Here is a 6,153-nt window from a genome sequence, read left to right as displayed (position 1 = left end):
GGTCCCTGAGCTCGCACAAACCCAATCATCAAAATAGTTGAGGGATGCGAACACCCTGCTCTGAGGGGAACAAGAACCACCTCCGTGACTTTCATGAAGACACGGGGGGACAGGGACAGCCTGAAGGGGAAAGCAGCCACTCAACTGAGACCGCCCTGCTCTCGGTTACTGAAGCCCTGGGACTGGCAAGAGCAGCTTCCAAATCCTCAGTACTCATCTTGCTGGATCTGTCTGCTGCCTTTGACACAGTTAATCACCAGATTCTACTGTCCCACCCTCAGAAAGATGGGCATCTCTGGAACCGCACTCCTGTGGTTCCAGTCCTACCTCTTAGATATATCCTTTAGGGTGTCTTGGAGGAGTGGAGTTTCTAAGTCACAACTTCTTGCTACTGGGGTTCCTCAAGGCTCAGTACTTGGACCAACTTCTCTTCTCCATCTACATGACGCCATTAGGATCTGTCATTCAGAAGCATGGCTTTTCTTATCACTGCTATGCTGATGACACTCTTCTCATTCCAACCAGATGATCCGACGGCAGCTGCTCACATTACAGCCTGTCTGAGAGACATTTCTAGCTGGATGAAGGACCATCACCTTCAGCTCAACCTTACTAAGACAGAACTGCTGATGGTTCCAGCTAACCCATCGTTAAATCAAAACTACTCTATACAGCTGGGTTCGTTAACCATAACTCCTTCCAGGACAGCCAGAAACCTAGGAGTTGTGATGGATCATCAGTTAAGCTTCACAGACCATATTGCTACAACGACCCGGTCCTGCAGATTTGCCCTATACAACATTAGGAAGATTAGACCCTTCCTTTCAGAGTAAGCCACCCAACTTCTTGTCCAAGCTCTTGTTCTCTTCAGACTGGACTATTGTAATGCTCTCCTGGTGGGCCTTCCTGCATGTACTATCAAGCCTCTACAACTGATCCAGAATGCAGCAGCGAGGGTTGTCTTCAATGAGCCAAAAAAAGCTCACGTTCCTCCTCTCCTCATCAGATTACACTGGCTACCAGTAGACGCTCGCATCAAATTCAAGGTACTGATGCTTGCCTACAAGACGACCACTGGTACGGCACCAATATACCTAAACATCACTAGTTCAAACTTATGCGCCCTATAGAAGCTTGCATTCTGCAAGTGAAAGTCGCCTTGTGGTGCCATCCCAATGAGGTTCAAAATCACTCTCATGGACCTTTTCCTGGACTGTGCCCGGCTGGTGGAATGACCTCCCATTCTCAATTTGAACATCCGAGTCTTTACTCATTTTCAAAAAACATCTAAAGACTCTTTTCTTGTCTATCCTATTCTTGAAAAAAAAAAAAAAAGAAAAAAAAAACTTGCTACGAGTTCTGTGCTACACTAACTGAGACTTGTCATGGCACTTGTATACTGTTGTTGTTCTCTCATTGGTCTGATTGCTTCTGTTGTTCTCATTTGTAAGTTGCCTTGGATAAAAGTGTCTGCTAAATGATTAAATGTAAATGTAAATGTAAGGGCAGGACGATGTACTGATATGCCTGTCCTTCGAACACAAACCGCAGAAAAGGTCTGTGGTGCGGACCCTCTTGCAGATCATTCAGTGCCTTGGCTTGGTGCACCTGCAGTAACGCCGTAGCATATAAGGCGGAAGCATCTTCTCCACAGGCCATATAAGCATCGCTGGACAGGCCAGACAAGTACCTACAGACCTGGGAGGGGAGGCACGGTTCGCCCCTGCTGGGTGGAGGTGGTATTAGGACACAACTGCATTGCAACTGACCGCTTCCCAGGGGGGCCCCCCGTATACCCCCTTGTTGCACCACTGTCGAGGATGGTGAGGGAGGGGGAACCATCAGGCTGGTTTCTGGCAGAAAAACGTGCCATCCACAACCTGGTGAGCTCCTCATGCACTTCTGGGAAGAAAGACAACAAGGCATGGTGCTGAGAACCAGTGCGAGCCACCCCGAGAAACCAATCGTCCAACCTTGAAGGCTCGGGTGTGGTTATTTTTTCCACTCGAGCCCTACCTTCTTGGCGGCCCGGGATAGTATAACTGTCATCTCTGGATCTGATTCAGGCATTGCCACCACCCCGGAAGGCGGCAGCTCATCCGAGTGTTCCTCAGAGAGCTCTCCCTCCAATGTAGCGATTGACATCCGATCGTCGGGAGGAGCACCAAAGGATACCGCTGGGTACCTGAGGGTTGGTTCCCTGAGGGGTTTACCACTGCTGTGATCCTCAAAACCACCCATGCCACTGCCGGAAATAGTTCTGGTTATGACTAAAAGTTTTCAAGGTAGTTTTAATAATAAAATGCATAACTTGAACTCACTGTAAGTCACTGGATGAAAGTGTGTGCCAGATGCATTATTGTGTTCATATGTGAATCAGATGACATTTCACCAGAAGAAGAAGTTCTCTCACAGTGAATAAATCAATTTGCACTGGCTGGGACATGTCTCCTTTTGGGTATACAATTTCTGCTCTCATTAAAAAATATTATATAATTGTGTTGGTATATGAATTGCGCTTTAACACCTTCCACACACACTAACGACGTGTAAAATTGATCTGTGTAATAAGATGTGTCTGCATTCACATTCTTGATCTTTTGACCTTTATGGTACACGTATCATGCAGGTTTAAAATTAAATGAGAGTAAATTAACTCCCATTTGTGGGTGAACTGTCCCCTTTAAGATGTCCTAATTTTTCACTTGTAGAAATGTGCACTTACATAGAACATACATGTAGATGATCAGCCATAAAAAGTTATATAAACACACAAAATATATTTCTATTTTTATCTCTAATCATAGTACAGTGTGATCTTTATGAAAATGTACTGTGTGTAGGCAACATTTGTAACATCTTTCGTGATTTGCAATTTTATCTATAAATTATAATTTTCAGAATGACATTACAAGTGTTAAATGTGTCCGCATATAAAGTCCTCAGAATAACAATTGAAATATACATAATTATACATAAACATATACACATTAGAGACACAACTGTAATGTAATGTTAACCACTAAGAGCTAACTTGTTTGTTTCAATATCTGAGAGAAGTGTCACATTTCAAACCGTTTTAGGATCTTTGACAAAAAACCCACTGAAAGAAAACATGGGTGTCCAAAGAGAAAATGGTGTCAAGACCCAATGACTTAATATGCATTAATTCCATTAGAAGCTCTTTCAGAATTCTTGGAGGAATGAAAACAAAGTGTTCTGCAAGAAATAATTTAAGTTTTTTTCAGACAACTCACATTTCCTCCTCAGATTTCAGCTCTCTTCAACTTCATTACAGCATCTTGAATATTCATCTGGAGTAGATCTACAACCACACACTTTCATTTGGAACTAAGTGGTGAGTAAAGTACTACCTTCTGCTCTTGGTTCTTGACTTGATAATTTAATGTAAGTCAGAATCTGTGTCAGATGTGACTTACAGGAATCTATTGCTTTGTAAGCCTTTTCAAGGTCAGCCAATGCTTAAGCAATATATCCAGTGTCTTTCTTTCTAAAAGTGGCCAGTGCGCTATTGTGGAGAGGAATAATCTCTCCAGATGCACCACCCTCCAAAGCTTTGGTGTACATCTTAATGCTCTCAGTAAGGCGTCCCTTCTAACAGAAGGGCCTGTCAGAGCACTTATCATTTCCTCATGAGTTTCAGAACTGTGATTCCCTTTCAAGGGAAATTCGAACTGCGTCCTCTAGGGGTCGCTATGGGGAACACCTCGTCGTGACCCATGTCTGAAGCATACATTGAAAAAACACCAACGAGTTGGCCGGCGACAGCGTCTGACGTCACTACCGGCGCGACTATAAACAGGCACTGGGAGAACACGTCATTCTCTTCTTCGTCTTCAAAACTGACTGTTTTGTTTGAAGCGTGCATCTGAAAGAACCGGTAAAGAGCGCTCTTTTCTCTGTCTATCATGGCGACTACTAGCAAGCGTTTAGACAATGTGTGCATCCATGTCGGTGTTATTTGACACCCGATGACACACACGATCTTTGCGTCATTTGTTTGGGTAAAGAGCACACATGCGATGTCTTTGAGGAGGCAATCTGTGTGCATTGTGAGTGTTTTTTCAAGGAAAAAGCTCGGCTCTCGTTTGTCTCTCTTTCCGAGAAAAAAAAGGCATCCATCTGCTTCCCACGGTTCAGGACCCAGGAAAAGCAGGAGATATTTGAGGATGGTGAAGAAGCTGAGGCTGATCCTTCTCAATTCTCCAGCCCTGCGTATGTAGAGCTGTTGGAGGTTATGGATCGCGCCACGGCAAGGTTGGACTTGCCATGAATGTATGCTAACAAGGTGACGCCGTGAGGCCGCCTCGATAAGCGTTATCTTTCCGACCATAGCCCTCCAGCTCAGGAGAGACTTCTATTTCTGCCTGATCTCCATACAGAGATCAAAAGGAAATGAAAGAGGCCGTTTTCTTCTCGCATCCATCGGTTTTCGGTATAAGAGTTTTGCTGACATTGAGGCGATGCGCGAAAACTGCTATGAGAGGATGCCCCCCGTAGAAAGAGCTTTCATTCTGCGGGGGAGACATCCTCTCTTAATCTCCCTCCTTGCCATCTAAGCCCCTTCAAGAAATACATCTCGATTTAATGGCAAGGCATACGCAGCAGCAGGTCAGGCTGTGGCTTTATTACACACGATGGTGGTGCTTTAAGCATATCAGACTGATCTGCTAAGAGACCTGGATAGAGGCGAAGGCCTTTTTCCTGATCAGGTAGCCGAACTGCGCCGCACCACAGATCTCTCTCCAGGCTACCAAGCAGGCTGCCTCTGCCATGCGCAGGACTATGGCGGCCATGGTGGTAGCGGAGAGACTTCTGTGGATGAACCTGGCAGACATCAGGAAGAAAGAAAAGGCTCTTTCTTCTCGATGCTCAGGTTTCGCCTTCTGAACTTTTCGGTATTTCCGTTGAGATGGTAATCGAGAAGTTTGGGGAGACGAAGGCGCACTCCGCTGCTTTCAGATCCTTCGTTCCACGAAGGTCCAGGTCTGAGCCCGAACAACATAGGGGTCCTGGCCTGTCTCGATCTGAGGATAACAGATGGGCACAGAAGGCTAGTGTTGCGACTCGCGCTCCTCCCTCACCTGCGTGCAGGGGTAAGAGGAATTGTGGGTCACAAGGAGGTAAGCAGAACCTAAGGGATGTGATCCAGATGAGGCAGCGTTCTCGTCTGAATCAGAGAGATACTGAGGTATCTACTCGTTCCCTTTAGGGATTTTTAACTTCTAGTGTTCTGCGTTCTTTCTAAACAACAAACATATCTTCTGCCTCATTTACTCTTTCACAAACCTTTAGGTCTGTTCCTCGACCTGCTAGATTAGTTGCAATGATGATATCTCCTGCTTGAACTGTTGAATTTGTTACTGTAGAGTTATCCATGTTGTTATTCACATAAAGTTTTAGTTTGTCTAATGGGATGGTGTTTGCAAGGGCTCTGTAAATCATTTCTGCATGTTTGATTGTTTCACAGATGGCGAGAGCTGCTTGTGGAGCTCGATAGTCTGTGGGGGACACTTGATCCTGAACAACATTACAGATGGTTCTGATCCACTCGTCCTCTTCAGGTCTTACAAAACCCTCCAGCTCATAAAATTTCCTTCATCTAAATAAGGGGATCTTACAGGTCTCAATGCCATTGTAGAGCTTCTTCAGCATGTCAAGCTCTGTTTGGTCATCCAGAGTTCCCCGTGATCCCATAGATCTTGTTTGAGTATCTCTTAAATAAACCCACATTAGACATGAAGTTTGTTATTAGACTCATGTTGGATAATTTAGTTTAGTGTTTTCATCTCCAGAAACTGTTGAAGGTCCTTCCCCCTATTTCATGTCGTTCTGCGCAACACCAGAGCTTTCATAATCAATAGGATAGACTCCATCTCCATGAAGGACATATTCATGGCCCAGAGTCATTTTGGTGGCTAGAAGAGCATTTTTGTGGTTTGTACTTTTTCATTTATAAGGTCTTGAAAGGCCCGGGATACGAGATTCATTGTGTTCCTTTGATTCAGACTGCAAACACTTTTTGATAATTTTACCCAGTGACTTAACTAGAGAGCAGAGGTGGGTATAACGAGTTACATTTACTTCGTTACATTTACTTGAGTACATTTTTTGGGTAACTTATACTTTTGG

Source organism: Cyprinus carpio, chromosome B7 (genome assembly GCF_018340385.1).
Source record: "Cyprinus carpio isolate SPL01 chromosome B7, ASM1834038v1, whole genome shotgun sequence".
Classification (NCBI taxonomy): Eukaryota; Metazoa; Chordata; class Actinopteri; order Cypriniformes; family Cyprinidae; genus Cyprinus; species Cyprinus carpio.
This window is presented reverse-complemented; position numbering follows the sequence as displayed.